We start from the raw sequence: 24487 nt of genomic DNA on the forward strand, positions 1-24487 counted from the left end.
GCCGGGGAGGGGCCCCGCGCGGGGGTGGCGGGGGTGGGGGGGCCGCAGGCGCCCTGGAAAATCTGGGCGGTGCCGCGCTAGCCGCGGAGTTTCCCGGCTGCCCGGGAGCGGGCGGCGAGGCCGGGGGAGGCGTTTGCCCCGCAGAGCTTTGCTGAAACGGCTCAAAACCAAGCCGCGGGGTCCCCGGGTGGGGGACGCGAGGGTCCCCGGGTGGGGGCGCGCGCTCCGGCCTCGGCGTCCTCTGGTTAAACTTCGGGGCGAGGGGAAGCTTCTCTTCTCCAAACTCCGCCACACTCCTTTGATGCGCTTTTGTTTTACGGTGGAAAACTACAATTCAAAGGCAAAACAAAACATAGCCGTGAAAAATAAATGCGATTAGAGAGAGCCTGCTGACTTGGCTTCCCGGAGGCCTTCCATTGCGTCTCAGAACTAGGAAGCTTTACGGGTCATTCTTGTAAGTGCCTGTTCAGTCCCTCCAAACGGCTGTCTGTCGGTCTGTCTGTCGGTCTGTATTGCGTGCAGCATCGTTAAGTGGGTGCCACGGCTGTCTCCGAGTTCCTGGGGAGTTTTGCTTTGGTCGGTTGGCGTCGCCTCACTTGATGAAACCAAATAAATGCATTCTGTCTTGCAAAATAAAGGCACAGAGGAACAGGTATCTTTATAACCCTGTCAAAAAATAGGTATGGAAATAGGGTATCATTTAGACTTTGGAAATACTAAAAATGAATTGCCTAATTCATTGTCCTTCTACGTCAGTGAACGTTATAAGATCATTTATGAAATGGCAGCGATGAAACCCACTGCGTGGCTGGTGCAGAATGTCTGTCACCAGCTTACCGGTAGCCGGGTCGCTGCGCAGGTGTGGGCGTGGTGGAAGAGCGGCAGAAAGAGACACCCATAATTTCTGCAAACGCTAGTGTAAAGCAGATGTAATATGGGGGTGGGGGGGGTTACTTACTTCCCAAACGGAAGCTTCTTCCCCAGAAAGCTTACTCCATTTTCCTTTAAAATAAAATGAAAAAACCTGGAAAACACAAATTTAGAAGTGAGCCAGGCCCGTTGAAGGTCACTGGAACCTCAAGGAAACCTGCTGCAGTGGGTGCTGAGTGCAGGGAAAATCACAGTGCAGGACACAACCTCAGCCTCCAGACCACACCTGGTATACTTGTGTAAAATCAGAAGATACGGTTTTATTAACGCCAGCCAGCAGTATGGACAGTCTGGGATGGCGCCTGATAGAAGTCAGCAGGACACACAGACAGGCATGTCTGACCTGAAGCATTTCCACTAAACAGTGACCCGGTGATCCTACAGAGCTTCGCGCCCTGGCGTTTGGTCCCTCCTCGCCCGACCGCCACCGGCTTGTGCTTAGCCACCAGCGCTGTTTGTCTGGCCTACCTGGTGTATTTTAAACTTTGGAATTAGTTGTCGACATTTAAATGCGAGGTGTTTCACGTGAAGGGCTGGACTTTGGGCCTCTCTGAAATACAGGCCCACCTGGGCGTGGGGTGTGCCCTGGACCTTTGGCAGGGCACAGGGACGGTGCTGGTGGGACAGGCTCCTGCCACCTGCCTTCCCTGTCCAGGTGCTTGTCTGCCCTGTGCCTTTGAGGTTTCCAGTCCTGCCCCACTCAAACCCCACTCTCAGCCTCGTTATTAGAACTGAGTAGTCGGTGACTGAGGCACTGCAGGGTCTAGGCCTAATTTCCAGATAACCAAAACCCCAAATCTGCATTTCCACAGATTCATCTCAGCCGGTCCAGCAGACCAGAACTAGGCTTAATGCCCTTTTCTTGGGTCAGTGGTGTCCCCGTTCCCTTTAGTCTGTGTCCCTAAGATGCCGTAAGACCTAAGAGGGAGTCAGGGGTTATCCTGGAGGTTATTATGCATTATATAGATAACACTTTTTAGTTGATGGTGTATTGGAGAGGCTGGAGGGAAGTGCCTGAAACTGTAGAGCTCTGTTCCAGTAGCCTTGATTCTTGAAGAAGACTGTATAATGATAAAGCTTTTATAATGTGACTGTGTGATTATGAAAACCTTGTGTCTGATGCTCCTTTTCTCTATGGTATATGCAGATGAGTAAAAAATATGGATAAAAAATTAATAGCAGGGACAGGGTAAAGTAAATTGGGTAGATGGAAATACCAGTGGTCAATGAGAGGGAGAAGTAAAGGGTATGGTATGTATGAGTTTTTTTCTTTTTTATTCCTTTTAATGTATAGATGCAGATGTTCAAAAAAATGATCATGGTGATGAATACACAGCTATGTGAATATATTGTGAGCCATTGATTGTACACCATGTATGGAATGTTTGTATATTAAGAATGTTTGCATGTTAAGTTTTATCTATAAAAAATATATATATATGTAAAAGAGAGAGTGAGGTCTCTGGAGTTAAACCTACTACTGGTTTGGAATTCCACTGTTATTTACTGTGTTATTTCAGGCAAACTATTAACTGTCCCTGAGCTCGTTTCTTCTAAAACAGACATCATAAAACCACTTCCCTGGATTATTGATCTTTTTAAAATGTTTTATTGTGGTAACATATATTCAACATAAAACTTCCCATTTTAACCATTTTCAAAACTACAGTTCAGAGGTATTAATTATACTCAGTTTCAAAACTACAGTTCGGTGGTGCTGTGCCACCATCGCCACCGTCCGTAACCAAAACTTTCCCATCACCCAAATGGGACCTCTGCGCCCACTAAGCACGAACTTCCCAGTCTCCCCTCCCCCACCCTGGAAACCTGCACTCTCCTTTCTGTCTCTATGAATTTGCTTATTCCAGGTGTTCCTCAGAAGTGAAGTCACACCACATTTGTCCTTTTGTGTCTGTCTTATTCCACTCCACGTGGTGTTCGTCAAGGTGGTTTGGGTTGACTAATATTCCACTGTATGTATATCATCAGTTGACGGACACTTGGGTGGCTTCCATCTTTTTGGCAATTGTGAATAATGCCGCTATGTACATTGGTGTGCAAATACCTGTGAGGCCCTGCTTTCAAGTCTTTTGGGTCTATACCCAGAACTGGGATTCCTGGGCCCTATAGTAATTCTATATTTAACTTTCTGAGGAGCTGCCAAACTGTACCACAGCATCTGCACCCACCAGCCAAATATGAGGGTTTCTTTTCCTCTGAATTCATGCCAACACTTGTTGCTTTTCTTTCTTTCTTTCTTTTTAATAATAGCCATTCTAGTGGGTGTGAGGTGGAATCTTGTTGTCATTTTTATTCTTGTTGCCCTAATGGCTAATGTTGTGATGCATTTTTCCTGTGCTTATTGGCCATTTGTAAATTTTCTTTGGAGAAATGGCTATTCAAGTCCTTTGCCATTTTTTTGGTTGGGTTGTTTGTCTTTCTGCTGTGGAGTTGTAGTAGTTATGTATATTCTGGATATTAAACCTTTATCAGATATATCGCTTCCAAATATTTTCTCCTCTTCGGTAGGTTGTTTTCTTTTTTTTCACTTTCTTGATAATGTTCTTTGATGCACTCAAGTTTTTAATTTTGATGAAGTCCAGTTTATCTTTATTCCTCTGTTGCTCATGCTTTTGGTATAAAGGTTAAGAATCCATTGCCTAATGTAAGGTCCTAAAATAATTCTGTATATTTTTTCTAGGAGTTTTACCATTTTAGTCCTTCTACTTGGGCCATTGAATCCTAGTTTATTGGATGTGAAAGCATCGTGACAGCACCCAGCCCCCTGTAACCACCTGTCCCCAGGATTCTATGACTAATGTTGTGTCTCATCAGATCCTTCTTACTTGTTTATAAAATCCTTCATCACGAGAGCCCAGACTTCGGTGTGCAGGAGGCTTCCCTGGATTCTTGCCTAAAATGCCAGTTTCTGGGTCGCTTGCCAAGGATTTTGATTCAGGAAGTCCCGGAGGGGCCAGGGCTGGACATTCTGATTGAGTTCTGGGGCAGGAGGTCCCCGGACACAGTCTGGTGACCCCTGGGCTGGACCATCCTGGCTCGTTCTGAAGACAGGGTCTGAGGGCGGGGGAGTGGGGAGAGCCCCTGCGTCCTGCGGCTCGAGCTGGTGCTCTCACCTGTCGACTCCACGAACATTTATTGAGCGCCTAGTAAAAATGCACTGAGCAGGACGCTGGGCTTTCAAGGGGGCCTGTCCTCAGCCAGCGAGCAGACGGCAGAGCCTCGGCCGGGCGTCCAGGCCTGCACAGCGGGGCCGCCCCCCGCCCCCGCCCTGCTTCCTTTCATACACTTCGGGGGGCTGTCTTCTTTCCAAAGATGCTCCTTGATTCCGTATGCGCTCCCCTCCCCCTCCCCGCCTTGTTCCCTTACAAAGCTCTGCTGTAACAGTAATTTATGCATCACACTTGGATTCTTCGCATCGCTCTGTTTAGGGGCTCATTAAATATTTGTTGAATGTCATTTCCTTCAGCAAACTGTCTTCTGAAACTTAGCTTGTATTCATGCACTCGTCAGGTGTTTATTGAGTACTTTCCATGAGCCAGGCCCTGTTCCAGGTGCTGATAGAGCAGTGGACAAAATAAAAATCCCTGCCATCCTGGCTCTTCTGTTCTCGCTGGGGAGATGGACCGAACAGCAACTATTTTGAATTCTTACATAATCAGCTGTTACCTGCGCCCTGACTATTTCCTGCTCTTGTTTGCTAAACCCCTGCCCCTGACACACACACACACACACACACACACACACACACACACACACACACACACACTCACTTCCTTGCCTCACGAACTTCTTTCCCTGCCGTGACCAACAGCCCCTACCTGGAGAGTGACTGCACCTGTGACAGGAAAGCTCTTTGTTTATTCTGTTGCATTTTGAATCAGAGCAACTGTATGTCTTTCAAGCTTTAACCAAGATCAACCATTAATTCCCCAAGCCAGAAGCTTCCACAATAGGCTAACTTTTTTAAAAAGCAACTTGTATAGTCTCCTCTTCTAGAAAATTAGAGAGAAGACCTGATAGAAGCCGGGGGACTCTGTTGTTCCATTTGTTTTGTTATAGTATAATATCATTTTTCTTTTTAAGCTTCTTGGCTATTATGCCAGATATAAAAATAACTCTGACTACTTTGCATTCATGTCCTATTATTTATTTTGAGTAGTACTATTAATAATTTATCAGGAAAAGATAATCTTACCTTTAAATACATGATTTTAAAAAATGTTTTGCTGTTTTTGTTATTGCCTCCCACCCCATTTGTATGGGGGACGATGCTGTTCAAGAGAAATGCAAGTCTAGTTTTATAATGAAAATGAGAGGGAATTTCAACGTACTAAATATTCCAGAAAGTGAATTATATCTGAACATGTGGAGAAAACACTACAATTTCATTCCTTCTTCCAAGTGGCAACACGAAGACCTTTTTTGTGAAAATGCCCCACAATGTACCTTTCTATCCCTTTGCATAGTAACTCCCAAGTATTTCTGACCTCCATCTATTGTTATTTACTTCTCAGTCTTTTACATTTCATCATTTCCCAAGCTATATGACTTCCTGTTGGGAATAAAAACTGGATTACTGGAAATTCTTTGGGTGAAGAACTGCAAACAAGAAGGATCCCCCTTTGTGCTGTGACGTACGAGGGGAGCAATTTGATGTGGACTTAGGCTCGGTCTGCAGTCAGGTAGCCAAGGACTCTGGTCATGGGTGGTGACCCCAGCCAGGGGCCAGGGCGCTGTGATGAGCGGGGTTAGCCAGAACCTGCCTGAGCGCCTGTGCAGGGGCAGCGCCTGAGAGCAGCAGTCCGGAGAAGGGGCTGTCATCGGCGGCGGGGCAGGGAGGGTTTTGAAACTCCCTAATAATAAGGGTGGGACACTGTGCATGCAGGCGGGCCACGGTCCCGCCAGGACTTAGAGTTACCTGGACAGCCTAAACTGTAACCTGCTCTGCTCCTTGCTATTCCTTTTTTTTTTGTAGATGATAAGTGGGGACTAGGGATGGTGAGGGTGAAAAATCTCAGCCGGAGCCTGACACAAAGCCATGATCCTTGGTTGAATTGAACCTGTGGGAAATAGACTTTTCTTTGAACTGAACTGACATTTAGAGACTGAATGCCTTGGGATTGGTACCTCAGCCTGGATTTTTAATTTAGGCTCAAGGTCGGATGACTGAGAGGGTAAAAGTGCAATGGGTAAAAGTGGACCACACATCCCAGCCCATGTACCCCTCCAAAAAAATAAAAGCAAAAGATTGTGAACAAAATTCCCTGTGATATACACATCACATATCTGCCTCTGTGTGTGTGCATAAATAAAGAACTACATACATGTAGAGAGATACATACATGTTTAAAAAAAAAAAAGTGGACCAGGCAGATGTACAGGCTAAAAAGAAAAAAATAAGCAGTCACCAGCTTTAGTTTTTGCTAGGCTGCTCTGCGGTCCCCTGTCTCCCATAATGACATTTTCCTCTCCTTCCCGCCTTCCTTTCCAGGGCGGCCTACAGAAAGCACATTGTGATTCCTGCACTTTCTTGTGTTAGAAATCAGTGATTTCTCCCATGGATTTGTCCACGCTCCTGCTTTTATGATATTATTTTATTAATTCCGCTCTTATAAAGGTTGTGTTTGAAGACATTTTTTTCAATCAAGAAAGGATCAAAAAAACTAAGCACGTGCTTTTTAATAACTGAAATCAGTTATCTATAATTTTTCATGTCTAAAATCTATAGAAACCATTATCCACTCAGCATCTTTTACCTTCGACTTGTAAAGAAAGTTTTCTTTCTTCTTATGTCCTCCTTTCTATGACCAGCTCCTGTGATTATCACCAGTTTGTGGAAATTGTTTATCTCAGTCAGCACCATTAGATGACAATGTTCGCTTTAGCCACATTTGCCAAGAGATTAGAGATTTTCTTCTCAAATATTGTCACAGCCAAGATCCAACTGGTTTCTTCTTGGAAGACAAGTTTTTATTTCATTATTATATGTGGTGGGCAAGGGTATTCTGATTAACTTATGGTTACAAAATTTTTGTCTGTTTTACAATTTAAGTTGTTCCAAAGATGGCTAGAGAAACTTACACATGATGACATGAGTTAATAAATGTGAAATAACTCGTATTTGCAGGGAAGGCGAGTCACCTGTGAGCCTGGGGAGGTGTGCTTGTGTTGTTTGGGAGGGTGGGGGCTAGAGGTGAATTTCTGACCTACCCAAGAGAACATCCTCGGAAAACTCAGAGCTAGCTCAGACAGCGTCATAAAGCTGGCTGGAGAGAGAGAGAGAAGAAAAAAAAAAAAAGATCAGGAATCACTGAAGGAATTTGATTATTTAATATCCAAAGGATAAAATAGGGGCAAAGATCATTTTTCTGCCCGAATAGTAGAAAAGCCTGAAGAAATTCCAACCAGCTTCCCAGCCTCTGTCTTTGGTTCAGAGAAAATACGAGTTCCAACCACAGCTGAATAAAAAGGGGAAACTTTCCATTTAGAGCCAATAACCTGCACGGACCTACAGGCGGTACCTTAACCTGCCATGGTGAGAGGGGAGGCCATTGAATTGCCTGTTGTACTCAGTTACTTAACATTTTGTCTACAACACAAGCATTCAGGTAAAGCCTGAGAAAGCAGTTCGCAGGTGTTGGGAAGGTTCCAGTGATGGAAGCACAACACTGAGCGTGCAATTAGCCCCAGTGGAGTGTGTTCTTGAAAGTGGTTAAGATGGGAAAGGTCATGTTGTATATACGTTACCACAATAAAAATTAAAAAAAAAAAATTCGTAGCACTATGAAAATCTTACAATGTCGGGTGGACTCAGCTTTCGGCTTTGCCACCAAGGCTGTTTTATACATGGTGGCAATGCTGGGGGGAGCGGGGGACAGTTGAGAGGCTCAGGCCTGTTCCATGAAGCCAGCTTCAGAAGCCTGAGATGTTTTCCAAAGAGACTCATCTAGCTTAAAAATAACCAACTGCAGATTTATCAGGCAGGAATATTTCTACCAACTTTTCAATATGTTGTTATTTTGACTTTGGTCTTTGGGGAGTGAGTAAAAGGCAAATGATTTTCCCCCTTTTATTTAGACCTTGACCATTCAGAAGCACCGCCTAAGGGACTTGGCCTAGGGAATAAATATCTCCTACTGCTTAAATAATCAACCTTCAAACTGATGAAGAAACCGCCCTGGCAGGGACTCCCAGTCACTGTGTGATCCAGGACATGGCTTGACTTCCCTCCAGGCTTAGGTGAAGTTAATGTTTTTCTCCCACCAATTCATGATGGCGCTTTGGGGATAGGAAAAAATGAAAGTTGCAAAGTCCAGTGCAAATTCTAACAATGCCATAGGAAAGTCAGGTAAAAAGCATTCCCTTGGTGAAATGTAGCTGCTGTGTTAGAGGTATATGGCACACAGTCTTCTTGGCTCAGGAACAAAAATATCTGTCCTTCTGTCATTCAAAACCACAGGTGGAACACTTCCGCAGAAGGCGTTAAGGAAGGGAGCAGAGCGTCCTTTTAGACCTAAGAGGCCAGTCCTGCTCTTTTCTGACGTCTCTGGATAACAAAATGTGGTCCCCGTAAAGAGGTTTTATTGTCAGGGCCTACCTAAAGAGGCTTAGTGGTCAGATCTCAGAAGTCTTCAGATGCAATTTCGCCACTTAAAACGATGAGAACTGAACTCCTCTGAAGGAAGCGCTGGGGAATGAAGTGACTACAGGCTTCCCTTAGGTGCCATTCTAAGGGAATGTGCCATTCCCCACACCTGCTCCTTCCTTTACTATGCACGGCCATGCCCCTGCATGGCCTCTTGGCAGTATTGACACATATGTGGGCTGTGGTGCCTTCTTCCTGCTCAGTGGGACACGAGGCCGTCCGAAGAGCCATCCTTCAAATGGCACAGACCCCGTGAGCAGCTCCCAACACTTGATAAACAAATGTAGTTAGACATCAGATGGGAGGTGAGGGCCTTTATTGAGGAAGAAATGATCTAAAATCTCAGCAAGCGGGCTTCACTGATGATTTTGTGTTGTTGTGAGCGCCACACTGCACGCAGCTCCATGAAGGCAGGAGGCCTGGGATTGGGCCTTGCCGCAGATGTGTGCCAAGGGAGCGGAGATGTGTGCCAAGGGAGCGGAGATGTGTGCCAAGGGAGCGGAGATGGGTGCCAAGGGAGCGGAGGGCTAGCAGGCGGTCGTTATCTGACCTGGGAGCAAAAGGAGCAGGCTGACACTTGTGGACAACAGAGAATTCTGAGGGAATTGGTAGAATTCGGGGATGCATTCCCGGTCACCCACTAAAGGTCAAGGGGGGCCTAACACAAGCAGATGGTCAGGGTTGTTTTTAATCTCACCGAAGTGGTCAGCAGACCACAAAGTGTGGGATATGCAACTTTAGAAAACCCAGATGCCTGCCTCTAGCTAAGGTACTCTATTCCCATAGTAAGTGCAGAGAGCAAGAGATTTTATTTGCTTATTCTTCTCTTAATGTACCCCGTAATCATGAACACCTTCAGTACACCGGCCCTGTGCTGGGGACACAGACACGAAGGAGACCTAAATCCTGCCTTCAGGGACCCTCCAGCCCCTCCTTCATTTTAGATTCGCCAAGTGTGGGTTTAGGTGAATTTGCACAACTGGACTTTCCATTCTGAATATCAGATTCAGCGACGAGTGATTTCTTGAACTCACAGATAACCAAATCTCACTAAAAATGCTATGTATAGATATGAGAGAGAATTCCCGTGACCTATTTTAAAGACCTCAGTTAAAAATATACTTGGAAAACAAAAGTAAAACAATGGATTTTTATTTCTAAAGTGAGGTGGTGTGACTGAGCACCCATATACTTCGGGGAATCCACAATAGTAGAGCAGAATAAGCGAGGTTAAGGTGTGTCTTCAGTTGGCTTATCTTGGAATCCTACTTGTTGTTTTCCGTACTTGAGAGGCCAGCCTTGTCCAGCCCGATAGGCCCAGGAGGCAGAGCTGGCTGTGAAGGCTCCACGCAGGCTGCGTGGCCGGATACAGTGATGTTTAGAGGGGACGGAGACCTGTAGGGAGTGGATTAGACAGAGCGTGGACAGGGAGGCCAAAGTCCAGTTTCGAATGACCTGCCCTGATATTTGCTGCACCTCCTGATCTTACTCTTTTCCCAGTTTCCTACTTTTAAAGTGAGGGCATTGTACGAAATGATGTGTGAGCCCTGCTAATGCTAATGTTGTGTTATGCGCTAGTAAAGGTGGCACTGTGTGGTATGTTTTGTGAGTTTAATTCATTGATGAGGCATTTCACCAATGGTCAACGTGGCTTCAATGCTGAGATTAGCGGTTAATAATTCACTAAAACAAATAAGCCATTTCACACCTCTGTTAGTGCTATCCTTTCCAACCCTCCTAACAGGAACAGATAAACAGCAAATAGCAATGAATTAATTCACAAGCAAAGGTTATTTTTGGCAATTAGAGAAATCAAACACTTCTCTGTTTATACATATGCATTACATACGTACATATGTGTGCATATTTATCAGTGTGTATACAAATGCTACCATTGATCATAAAGCATGAATATTCCCAGATAACAAAATTACAGCCACTAGTGTTTAAAATGTCTGTTGAACGCATACTATGTGCCAAGCACTGTTGAAGACTTTGTATTCATTACCAGTAATTTCTTCTTTTCATTAATTTCTTCTATTTCCAGTCTTAACACTCACAATTGATTTCTCCAAATATAGAGGTTGACAGAGTTTACTGCAAACATCTTGTCTGGCAGGGATGACTGTTAACAGGATGTAGGGAAATGACAGTTCATAAAAAGGACTCTCAATTGGCCTAAACTTTTGGTAGAAAGTTCACGTGTTTCTGGAAATGGATGTATTTGATCATGTTCATTTCTGGGGTCAGGGGTTCTACTTCACAAAAACTCTTCCTTTTTTGGAGTGTATGGACAATGGGAGACATTTCCCTCTCTACTGACAGCAGAAAAGAAACTCGGTAAGGCTGAGATCTCCTCAATAAGGAAACTTCCTGACAGTGAGGGTTATATTTGATACGTTCCTGTGATACTTGAGTCACATGCTCTGGAAATGGGTTATAAAACAAATTTTCATGTAGCTGAGCCAATTTGGGTGTGATTCTTTCTGTCTGGAGTATACCAAAATTCCTGCTGGTACTGGAATTTCATAGCATCCCCAATTCCCAATTTTTTGCTCATATAGAACTCTCAAAGCGGTGCTGAAACATTTAGTAACATAAGGGACATGTTTCATGTTATTATGATTTGATGCTACGTGTTTTCCCACATTGGTGTTACAAATATAAAATGTGCTATGTTTTATTCATATGCCTGCATATAGAAAACAGAAATCAAAATTGTTTACTTTGGCTACAACAAATGTTATTCTCTTGGTTAGTGGCTTTTGATATCCTTCAGCCAAACCAAACATGCAGCTTCTCAGCATACCAGAACCTGTACTTAAGACAACGAGTCTCCCACCCCCTGCCGTCCTCGCTCTCTTTTTTTAATGCCTCCCTTGTTACATAAGAAATGGATATCAACTTCCCCAGTAGTACTAGTAGTCTTTTTTTTTTTTGCCATTTCATAAGTAATTTAGGAAAGTAACCAAAGCATAAAGGAACTAAATTATTTAATATTGTATCATCCTCTATTGGATATCACTATAATCTTACTATAAATGTTTTCCTTAGAAGCACAGAGTTGGAAAATTGAAGTGCAGTGGATTAAATTGATCTATTAAACAATTAGGAAATATTTTCAGGTGAGTAGCTGATGCCGAATTTATCATCAAACTAAAATAGCACCTGTCTTGACGCAAGCATCATCTAGATATTCATCTAAATATGTGTTGATGTACTCTTATTTGTGGTAAAGCCTTCTTTAGTGACTCTTTTTTAGGGTCTGGAGTGGTTAGAGTCCATTCTCACAAGCCAAGTGCAAAGCTTGCTAATCAATAATTCAGTGACTGACAGGTCTGGTATGGGCAACACCCCCCAAGCCAGGACTGAGCAGCGCTGCAAGAAATGGAAACCTGCAATCCGAGCCCAGCCACGGCCGACTCAGGTGGATGCAGGTGAACCCCAAAGCACAATTCGGGGAACCTGGAGTCAGAAGAGAAGGGTCTGACGTGGACCTTGTCTGAAAGTTTGGGCATTGTGCAGCCGGTTTGGATCAGAGTAAGTAGGAGCCCCTCGTTCTAGAAAGTTGCTCTTCCGCTAAATAGGAAAGAGCTTCGGCAGAGATCATCAAGCAAATGAATGTCCAAAAGGGGTCAGAAACCCTTTGCCTAATCCCACTTATCATCTCTTGGTGTGTGTGTGGGGGGGTCTACATAAAATGCACACGATGGCCCCCTTCTCCCACCTCACCCAGAGAACTTCATTCAAATAGCATGAAAATACCTGAAATTTTCCAAGCCAAAACTTGGAGTCATCTTTCCAAGTGGGCACCCACCACTCTCTACACATGCCGGACTTCCTGATGCTCTCGTCATCTTCCTGATTCTTTGGAATTTTCTTGGGCCCTGCCCCTTGCTGTGCATTTCCTCTACCAAGCTCTGACCCAGCGACCTCCCAGCCCCAGCTGCCCTGACCTCCTGTAGCACCATCTTTATCCCTTGATCTCCTGTTGAAGAACCTCCGGGGGCTTTCCACTGAACTTTCCTTGACCACCGCCTGCCGTCCACAGTTGTGCCCTCATTCCAACCTCCAGCTCCCGAGGCTGGGCTCCTCATCTACTCCTAAGCTTCTCTATTTATTATCCCTTCCTGCGCTTGGCTTATTCCCGAGCCAGCCTTACCACCTGCTCTCCCCCCCGCCCCCTGTTTGTATTCCCTCCCTCTCTTCTCAAAGCTGTGCCCAGCATTCACTTTGTATTTGAGGCCATGTTGCCTCTGACACTTCTCCCCTTTGGGGCTGGTCTGCCACTGGGGCAGAGGGTCCTGAGCAGCCCCTGGCCCCGTGCATGTGCAGAGTGAGCGCTCAGCCCAGCGAGGACCCGGCGAAGGGACAAACACACATGGGAGCGAGTGGTCGCGTGGACTCTGGGATTCCCGTACACCGGCTGCTCCAGGGTGAACGCGGTATTTGCTTTTGTAGCATAGAAAACTCTCATAATATTTTTCCAGCACACAATAAAGAAAATGAAGCAAACTAATATATCTTAATTAAGTGCATGTAGAATGTAATAGGAGCAAACTAATATATCTTAATTAAGTGCATGTAGAATGTAATAGGAGTCACTTTTTAAGTGGTGTTTGGAAAGAAAATAAATGATTGGAAAAAAGAATGGGTAAATGAATGTGTGACTAATGCCTACCAGCAGACAAGGAAGGGGATGTAAATTTTAATGGGAGATTTCATAGTGTCCGCTTCACACACCCACACACTATGTGACTTGGGGTGGGATTAGAAAAGTCAAATTCCATAGCCCCCAAGAGCAGAAAATAGCAGGCACAACTAATGGATAAATAGGTTAGTCCAAAGGACAACTCCCAACTGCCCACTGGACCTACCCCAGTTAAAGTAACTTCCAGAAATAATTCTGCTTAAAAGTGCATAATCTATGCAAAGGACTCTATTAATAACCTACATCCACGTTTGGCAAGCTACTCATGGGCCAAAGCCAGCCCGCCTCCTCTTTTTGTAGGATTTCCCAGATACACAGCCGTGCCCGCCCATTCTCATATCGGGGCTGCTTTCCCGTCATAGTGACAGAGCCGGCTGCTAGGGACAGAGATACTATGACCCACAGAATGGAACATGGTCTTCTACAGGAAAAAAAGCCTGCCAACCCTCAGCGTCTAGGGATATGGTAACTGGGCTAGAGTCCCATTAATTTGCTTACTCCCCTGGGATGATAGTGCAGCTGGATATGTCGTTTTCTGAAAAAAAGCGAGGGACCCAGACCTCCTGCCAGGGGCAGACCTCCAGCCTAGAATCTGCGCCAGTTTAAGGGCGCAGTAACCCCCTGTAACCAGGTAGGGTGACCAACTTGTCTTGGTTTTAAAACTGGAATCCCATGTCCTGGGACATCCCTCAATCCCAGCACATCAGGGCAGTTAGTCGCCCTGAGAGGGAGCGACTGGAGCATGGAGTTTGGGGCAGACTGAATTCGGTTTGAATCCCACCCTTATAACTTCATCCTGTGCAGCCTTGAGCAAGTGACTTAGCCTCTCTGAGCCTCAGGCACCTTATCGATGAATTGGGCCTGATTCTATCTTGAGGGCTTGCTGTAAGGATCAAAGGAGATTATGTCCAGAAAAGGCCTGGCACAGAATAAGCACTGACTAATCTCTGGCTCCCCTTTCACCTTCTTGATTGCCATGAGCTATTTTTTGCCCCTAATCTATAGCCAAAAATAGAATTACCAGAAGAAAACTTTTAAAATACCTTTCTTATGCTCTCATCTATTCTAATGATGTCATTTCTTTGCCCCTTATAAGCAAATACCCTAATAAACAAATAATTCGTTCTGCAGTAGGGGGAGAAGACTTTACACATATAATTGCCCAATATTCAGCCTAACTGTTTTAGAGGGCTGGAGGCAGGTGCCTGATGAATTCTGTTTTGTTTTCTGCCCTGCTAAAGTGGCTAAAGTACCCTTGGTCCAAGGCCGGATGCTGGACTTCTGGGGAACCTCTTCTAATCTAGCGTTTAGTGCCTGTAACAGAAACATTGAGAGGCCACTGACGGTGGCTGAGCGTGCTGCCTCACTTGGGGTCCATCTGATGGATCAGTATGACCCGAAGCGCTAAGTGCACCAACATGCTCATTAATTTTTTAAAGAGTTCTAATACAGACAGCAGCGTACAAATCTGATAGCAACCTGCAAGCCTTCAAAGTTTCCCCGGACAAGACCGAAGGCAGGAGGCGGCATCCATCTCCTTCTGAGCATCAGCATTTTGATTGAACATCCACTTTGTTAGCAAACTCGCAGGACGGAATTAAATGATGTGTGCTCCAGTGGCAATTCATGTTCTAAATCACACATGTGGTCCTAGCTGTTCCCCCGTGCATTCAGTTTACTGTAGGCTGCAGCTATATGAGTTTGAGGAATCAAATTTTTGCTGAGTGAATTAGTCAAATCCATCCAAACCTATCAGCATTTTAATTTACATCCGGTTGTTATCAAATGTGTAGAATGGGATTAAATAATGTATATTCCTGTGGTCATTTATCACCTAAAAGGTTCAACACACACAGCCATCACTTGTTCACAACACAGTCAACATTATTTCAGGCTGTGGCACATGATATTAAGGAATCAAACATTACCACATTGATGTTTGATTCATATCAGTTGAAACTTAATTCAGTGAGAAAATTGCCAAGCTGGTTGTTTGACTGATTTGAATAATGAATGCAGTAAAACAAGTCAGATTATTAGCTCAGAACACACACTGCCTTATTTGATCTGACCTATGAATAGCCATTAGCCTTTTTAATCAGGGCAACCAAAAAGCAAGTTTCCAAATGTGGCTGCACATTGGAATTACCTCGGGGATCTCTTAAAACTTCCAAAGCTCAGGCCACAACCCAGATGAATTAAATCTGAATTTAGGGACTGGGACACAGGCATCAGTAATTCTTCAGCTCCCCAGATGATTCCAATGTTCAGACAAGCTTGAAACCACTGTCCTGAAGTTTAAAAAATTGGGACAAGCCCCTCTACCGTGTGTGGCATTAAAGTGGAAGCACAAGTTGGAAGGAAAAAAAGAATGATACTTTGTAATAACATAATAGTAATTGTTATAAACTGTTAATGTGATGGTATCATCTATTTCTGTTATAAAAAATAAAAGCTAACTATTTACTGAGCTCTCACCCAGCACCAAGCACCACACCAGGCATTTTGTAGGATTCTTTTCTGAAATCCTCACAACTACCATTGAAGCCAGCAGGATTACTTGGCCTGTTTTACAAATGGGCAAGTGAGGCACAGAGAGTTTAAATCCTTATCCAAGGACACACAGCTGGCAAGTGGTCCAGGGCCTGTCAGCAGCAGTGGTGGGACTCTAAAGCTGGCCCTTGAGTTATCTTTTTAAAACCAGTGACTTCCAACTTGATGCTTCTTTAGCTCTTTGGACTCCAGTGCCCTCTCTTTGGGGCATTGGTGTACTTCATTTTGTTTCTGGATGCCAAGATAACTCCAAAGAGTGCCCCAAAGTAATTTCTGACACCCAGAGAGAGAGAGCTGGGCCTGTTTTTATAGATGTAATAGGCAGAAGAGTTAATATTCTGCATTAAGAGCTCATTCTCTCTCGGGGGAGTTTCCGGCAGGCTTAAAGCACTCTTCAGCAACAGAAAGGAAACCAGAAACAAAACATCCACCTGGAGGAGATAAATGTATTTGCTGAAGCTTGTTTAAAATTTAATTGAAGAAAAAAATAGAGAGCAAAAATATAATTGCTTCCCATTCACTACAAATCTTATTTCATAAACCCCTCAGTGTGGACATGCAACTTGGATGGGAAGTTATTTGAAAAGTCTTTTTTGAGGTGGGCACCTCAGGTCACGCGGGTCAAATACCTGCTGGAGTCTTCACATTTGCATCATAAATATTTAATTTTGTGTGTGTGGCATAACGAGAGACAGAATAAAACAAAAGGAAGATGAAACTACAATATAATGGCCTGGCTGTTGGCACAGTTTCCTGGGTGCAGGCATGGCACTGCACACTCACACCTGGTCATGCCTGTCCCTCCCTTGCATGCCAGGGCACCCACAGCTGGGGAGGAAGAGAGGGGCCTCCTGTGCCCCAACAGAGCCAGGCTAAAGGCCGCTGCTCCTGCCCTGGAAGCCCCGTCCTTGGGCGGGGCCAGTGGGATGGCGATGCCTCTCACACCTGCAGCCAGCCACTGTCCACTCAGCCCTTGCTGATCGGGTCCCCTGACCCCATTCCCATCCCCACCCCCACCCCATCCCCACACCCCACCCCACCCCCATCCCCACCCCACCCCATCCCCACCTCCTATCCCCCATCCCCACCCCCATTCCCACCCCATCCACACACCCCACCCCATTCCCATCCCCACCCCACCCCTATCTCACTTGTGTGTGTGGCAGAGTAAAGAGGCTGAATTGTAATTTCCCTTTAGCCTTCCTTCTTTAAAGCTGGTTTCCCGGGGTGCTTTACGAAGAAGACATATTTTTGAGTTTCAGAATGTGGGCAGAGAAGAACGTGCATCTTGGAACCAGCAGGAGACTCAGGAGAAGAATGTGTCGTGGAGATGATATAAAAGGCCCGGACAGACCGTGGACGTGCCGCACCAACAGTGCAGGTGACTGGTTCATCTGCGCTCCTCGGACACTCAGGCCACCCCTTACCTCAGTTTCCCCATTGGGACCAAAGGGGCAGTTGTCGCCGCTGACCTCCCTGTGAGGCAGTCGGGACCTTCTCCATCACCTGCCCTCATCCTGGACACCCAGAGCCGGGTGGGCACCAGCGTGGCGGCCAAAGCATGGCACGTCCCCGAGGCAGCCCTATGGTGACCGGGGCACTTCCCTGCAGCTGCGGCTGTCCTGTTGGGGTGGGGGCTGCAGCCGCCCCCTCCCCAGGGCTCCAGGCCCAGGCCTGCTCCCTGAAGGGAGTGAGGGAAAAGCAGGAGCAGAATGGCGAAAGGTGCTAACTGTGAAAAAGGGGTGCACGGCAGGACCTCCCCAACCAGAGGAGGCCTGGGGAGCTGTGACAGGAGCAGGGAGCTGTCTGCTCAGACTGCCCTGGGGAGCCCCTGCACACTGGGGTGCAAGCCGGTTGCGAGAGCCTGACCGTGAGCAAACATCTTGCTTTGCCCCTTCACAGAGGCCTGACCAGCCCCCCGAAGCAGCCCACTCCGCCAGGCACCCCTGTCCCATTAGCCTGTTTTATTATCTTCTTCCCCTGAGCAGCACCTGAAATTCTTTCCGATGTGTCTGTTTGTTGTTCGTTTTCTCCACTGAAATGCCAGCTCATGGAAAGCTGGCCAGGGGGAGACTCTGTTTTGTTTACCTCGGAGTCCTTTGGTGAATGAATGAATGAATGGATGGATGAATGAGGCTGGGACTAGCGGCTGCCTAGGAATCACCTCCTTGGGTGGCACCCATCGCATAGGTGGGTTTCTCAACTTCCTACTTGAAAAGAGAGTTGTCGTTAACCTTAGAGAGAGACTAGATTCTCTGGCGGCAGTAGGAAACGAATTCTTCCTGGGTTCAGCACTTTTCCAGCCCGTGCTTTGGTGCCTTTACAGTTTATTTTTATGATGCATGCCACTTGTCATTATTTAATGCACTTTTATAACTGTCATTTAAAGAAGGTTAAATTAGAGGGTAATTGGAAAGGTACAATAACATAACCTTAAACATAATAATTTAGAGGAAGGCTTTCACCGAAGACTTGGTTCAAATAAGAAATTTGAGAAAGAATTCAATTCCACCAATTCTGCCTTGGTGCCAGACCCAACTTAGACTGTATGAATTCAGCCTTAAAGGATGGCTGGATGTGATTAAAGAAATTACCATTAGGTACCAATGAAACTGAGGGCTTAACTCCAAAAACAAATGGTCTCTAAACCTAGATATTTGATTCTATTTTTTTAATTTTATTTTTATTTTTTTTGCATGGGCAGGCACTGGGGAGTGAAATTATTTGATTCTTAAGAAGAAATCAGCTGGAAAAAAAAAAGAAAAAAGCTTGTCAAAAGTGACAGCCATTTCCAATAATGACATGCACTTCTGGGGATAGTATGAGAATGATCATACCCTCTGGTCTTATTGGAGTCTTCTTCCCAGGATCTCAGGGCTTGTAACTTATTCTTCTATAAATTATAATGATGTCCCTATTTTTTCACTAGCATTGTGCCAAATCCCTCCAGGCAACTGGGGGGTAGGAAACGTCAACATGAGCTTCTAGAAATGACCTGTAATCGTTCAGTGTTAGAATCAACATGTTAGAATCCACGGCATGCCACGCGTGGAAGATGAACTTGTGCCTGAGGCCCTTGGAGCTCCTGTAAGTGACCATAGTCGGGGCGGGCGCAGCCCTGGCCCCCTGAACCGACATCCTCACTAGGAAAGTGTCACCACTTCATCTGAGCCTAGTCACGAACAGTTTTGCTGTTATTGTTGTTGTTTAATTTGAATTGCATTTTGACTTCCTCCTTGCTTTTTAAATACAAAGTGGAAAATAGGACTTTTGAGCCCAAGAACTAAGTGGAAGGCCTGAGCCCAGGGATGGGAAACTGGGGGCCTAGTGCTATGTGCTCCCTGCAGAGTTTTGGAGACTCAGAGGGAGAGAATTCAGGAAAGCAAGGACACCCCGGGCTTAGTTGCAGGGACAGGCCGTGGGGTGTGAGCCACCCTGAGGGGCAGCGCCTGGGCTTCAATGGGCTCCCTGAGGTGCGTCCCTCAGTGCCACGCGCTCCTGCTAGAGGTTTGGGCCACGCTTGGCCCAGGCACGGCAGGGAGAAGGAATCGGGGTGGGGGGGTCCGCAGAGGTCACCTGAGGGCAAGGACAGCGGGGCCCCGCCTTGCCCAGAACTCAGGGGGCCTCCTGACGGGTTCTTGCAGATCTGTTCTCTCTCCAGAAAGAGCCATCTGCACTTTTGCTCTGTCTTTACCACTTTTTCTAAGTTTGATACCGTGGTAGGTAAAGTTTAAGGGAGAGGCTCCATGAAGTAAAAGCAGACAGTAAGCGACACAAAATCATGCACCTGTCGCAGGCAAATTTTGATGAATAAGAGTTCATTTAAAATCTTCTTTTTTATAAACAGTTGAAAGACTTTGAACTGGGTGATGAATGTTCCCTATGTCAACTCGGATTGCAACCATAATTTTCATCAACTTTGTCATGAGTATGTTTTTCTAGTTTACACCTTGAAACAATCTTCCTCCGACTCTCTCCTCTTAGCCCTCCGAAGTGACGCCAGGTGGGTTTTATTTTATATTTTTAGCTAAAATTAGGCCCTGGAATGTAGACTGTAGGCTTTTTTTTGTTGTTGTTGTTAAAGCTCTTGAACTTGATAATTGCCCTTAGGTGGTTACACGAGTTAATATCCTTGTGCTTAGGAAATGGCCATGGAAGTGTTTTGTGCTCAAGAAGCTTGATGCAAACCACCCACTCTCAAATGTTTAGAGGACAGACAGATGACAGACAGAATGACATGGCAGATGGCGCTAACGTTGAAACTGGTGGGGTCAGGAGTATGTCGGAGTTTTCTGTGTGGGCTTTGCATTAGTTTTTGTATTGCTTTTGCAACTGTCCTATAACTTTGAAATTATTTCAAAATTAGAGTTTAAGGGAAAAAATAAAATTGGGTCCTGGAAAAGAATCCGGAGTAGATATTAAGACTATTGTTACCTGACAATTTTCTTTACTCACCTCCCTTCTTCCCTAGCATTAAAAAGACAGGAAACTCTACGGAGACAAACATTCCAATGACCGTGAGGCAAAGAATGAGTTTCAGGAACTCACTTGTATCTCTGAACATTAGCAGAAACTATTTCTTGTAAGTCCCCTACAGGAATATCACAACAGGGTTCACCTCTGGAGAAAGCGGTTCCCGATTTCCTGTGGCTGGAAGGCGGCTCCAGCAGGGCTGGGTGCATTTCAAAGGAGATTTGATTGGGTGCTCAGAAGGGTCAGCCGGTCAAGGAGATGCTGACAGCTGTGAAAACGAGCCCAAACGCAGTTGTAATGCCCTGGTGACTCTTCTGTCCACTCACTTGCCAAAGTGGGACTGGCGAGCGTCACTAAACTCCCATGGAATAACAAATGCTCCACGCAGAGTTACTCCTGCTCTACAGGTTTAAATAAAGAAGAGTAAAGTAACATATTTACCTCCGACATGGAGAGGTTGGAATTCTCGTGTTCATTCTTCCTCTCATCCGTTCCACAAATACTTGGATTGTGGAGTCAGGAGAGCTAGTAAAGATAGATTTTGACATCACTTTCTGCTTGCATCACCAGCTTCCTAGTAATTTTTCCTTAAAAAAAAGTACATTCATAGTAAAATTTAAAATGGAAATGTTTTTCTGAGTTTATAGTCAGGTTTTAAGCATTATTATTATTGTTAATAGCCTACTAAGACTGCTGGGTCCTAAAGATGAGAAAGATTAGATTTGGCTTAAAAATGAAGACATAAGTAAAAACTAATAGTAAACAAAGAAAAAAGCTGCATGTTTTTCTTGGGTCAGTTAATTCCTACTTTCTTAATTAAAAACCCTCAAGATTTTAACATTTAAGTTTTTTAAAACTTCAGATTTCATATTTACAGTATAGCTATTTTACAATGACATACACCTTTCTACCTTCTAAAATTAAAATCAATATTATTTCTAATGGTCCATTCTAAATATCAGTAGAAGTTTAATATGTAAACATTTATAACATGAAATTTTGTAATGTTGATATCTAAAATTAAGGTACTTAACTCAGTGTATGAAACAGATTCTCATAGGAGGGACTAGAAGATAAATTTTATATAACTGACCCAATTTCCTGTTGACTTGCTGGCCACCACTAAAGAAGGTATGTACTCTCCGAAAGAACTGATGACCAATGTCTTGGGCTAAAAATTGTATGCGAAAATAACCTTATTGAAATCATTTATTTAAAGGGGAAAATTATGATAAAATTACTCATTAGCAAGCATTAGTAAGTTGTGGAAATTTTGTAATTACTATGAAGGATGGTGATGCAAGAAAAGAGAACCAAGAAAGTTAGAATGCTTTTGCAAATTTATTGAGTTTTTCCACTCATTCCTTTTGATCTAACCACTCTTTTTGCAGTTCTGCAATTACTTGAATGTAAAAGCCTTTTCTGTTAATCTTCAACCTGAAAAGTAATAAAATAGCAGAAGTACAAAGGGGTATGGACATTTCAACCCCATGGCTCTCCAGGTTTTTCAGGCCTTTTATCGGCTCACTTCTGAAGGTTTACCCCTTTCACCGTTTCTCCCCTTGCTGTACGCTGGAAGCTTTATAAAATCTTAGAAACCACGAGCCTCCCCTGTATGCCTTCCATATGTACAATTGAAGATACAGCCTCTTAAAAAGTTATTACTTTTAGGTGAAGACTTTCTGAAGGCAGCTTTGTAAAACTCACCAAATTTGGCTCATCTTTTGATGCAGCATTGTCATTTGGAGAAATTAATATCCAAATAAAATAATCACCACAAAGACATGGAGATAAGGATAAATAGTTGTTCCAGCCTTATTCATAAGGGCGAAATACCAGGAAGCACTCAAATATGAGATCAACGAAGTAATTTCTGGCATTTTACATTCATCCATTCAGTGGGAAACCACGTAGTGCAGTCAGTATAAGAACATATGACCTGAAGCTTTGTTCAGGATAGACTGTTAAACAGGAAAAGCAGTTTACAAATAGAAAGTTTATAGATACACTTCAGTGCCACTTTGGTAAAAAAAAAACATATACGTAGCATATACATAACATACACATATATAGAGAGAGAAGGACACGTGACATGTTAGTAGTCTTTCTGGCCAATAGAATTGTGGATATCGGTTTTCTTCTTTGATGAATGTAAATGTCACTTATAGGAAGGGTAAGTGGTTTTTTAGTTTCTGTAGTGTGTTGAATACACCTTGCAATCCTTTCTACTGCTGCAAGATTGACGCTGCAATTTTAAGGCCACTGAAGCAGCACCCAACTCCTGCAGATTCCAGAAGATGGACTCAGATAGCCTGTGGCTTTCCAGATGACTGGGAGTGTTTTGTTTTGCTTTGTTTGGTAGTGCGGTGACGAAGTCTAAGTCAATCAAAGAGAAAGGCCAGAGAGGGATCAGGCAATGGCAGAGCGGAGCACCTGGCGGTGCCCACGTGTCAGCAACTGTAGCCATGGCAGGAGAATCCAGGCATGAAAGCAGGGGGTAGGCAGGACGCCTTCCGGCTGGGGCCCCTCTGCTCCTGTCCTCAAAGGAAGGGGAAGGAACTCACACTTCTGCAAGTACTGTGAACCTGGCACTGCCCGGGGCATTTATCTGCGTTCGATTGTTTTGATAGTGCTTTTTGTCCTTTGAGTCTCCAAGGTCCTCTGTCCGCTACTTCTTAAAAATGCACAGACAGGACTGCAAGAGCCCCTAATGTCCCTTTGCCACCAGCACGGTCTGCCGCCACACTGCGGCAGGACTTTATTCTCCTCTTGCTCCCGTGCTGGCTTGAAGTTGTGATGTACCCCAGAAAAGGCCATGTCCTTTTAATCCATTCATGCCCTTTTAACCTATTGTGGGTGGGTTCCCTTGATTAGGTTGTTTCAGCTAAGATGTGACCCAGCCAGTTAAAGGTGGGTCTTAATCCTTTTTACTGGACTCTTTCATGAGAGGACAGAGGAGAGAGAGAGCCCAGAGAGAGCTCAGAGAGAAACACCCCAGAGGTATTAAGAGAAAGAAGCACCCAGAGTCAGCTTAGAGAGAACTGGGGCTGAAAGTGGAAAAACTGGGGAGCAAGGACCAGCAGACACGGGCCATGTGCCTTCCCAAGTGACAGAGGAACCCCACATGCCAACAGCCTTTCTTGAATGAAGGTAACCTCTTGTTGATGCCTTAGTGTGGACATTTTCATGGCCTTAGAACTGTAAATCTGTAAACGAATAAATCCCCATTGTAACAGCCAACCCATTTCTGGTACATTGCATTCTGGCAGCTTTAGCAAACTCAAACACCCCACTAAGCAGTGATACCTCTTGTCACTTTTGTGACGAGAGGCCCTTCCGTTTGTCTCGCTGCCTAACCGCCAGGCCCGAGCCCCGGGCCAGCTGCTTCCAGATGGCAAAGCAGGACCTGGCTTTGCTGGCATTCAGATGGTGGAGGCAGGCGGGGGTGCTGTGCCCTTCCTTCCTCGGCACGGTTCTGGCACTGGAGGGTGTGGTGACTGAGGTCCCCTGCAGGCTTAGGGGTACTCTCCTTATGACGCTACTTTGTTTTAGGACTTTCTATTCTCTCATGTGGTTAATGTTCAGAACACTTTATAAGATGATCTCCAGTTAAAACCCAGTAAGTAAAAATGTGGCAAATCCTGTAACTAGAAATTCTATGTAACTCTAAGGAACTAAGCCAAATTCCATTTTAAAGCTTAAAAATGCCCTTTACCCTAAAGTACCATCTCCAGAAAAGAAGAAAAGCAGAAGCAGTCATGAACTTTATTCTGGTTAAGCTAAATCCTCAGTATCCATTACACTCCTCCAAATAACGCCCAGAATCTGGCTCACACATCCTTGAATACAAGTTGCAGCCGAATTTGCTTTAACAGAACTGTTGGCAGCAGCTTCTCTGAGAATGCCATACAACAAACACTGCCCAGATGAAACTACAAGACACTTCCGTTTAGGATGGAGGATGCCAAAATGGGAAGGAAGCTCATTTTCACACAATGGATTACTTAAATATTTAGTTATTGCTGTAGTTTTTTAGAGAACTAGTTCAGCAGTTTAAACACCAATAGACAACTCAAGAGTCTTTTGGTTCGGGTTCTGCTTGTGTTTGGGTGGTCCTGAACAGAGGATATTATTTCAGTATTTTAATTTCTCAT

This window comes from Tamandua tetradactyla, chromosome 4 (assembly GCF_023851605.1).
Source record: "Tamandua tetradactyla isolate mTamTet1 chromosome 4, mTamTet1.pri, whole genome shotgun sequence".
Taxonomy (NCBI): domain Eukaryota; kingdom Metazoa; phylum Chordata; class Mammalia; order Pilosa; family Myrmecophagidae; genus Tamandua; species Tamandua tetradactyla.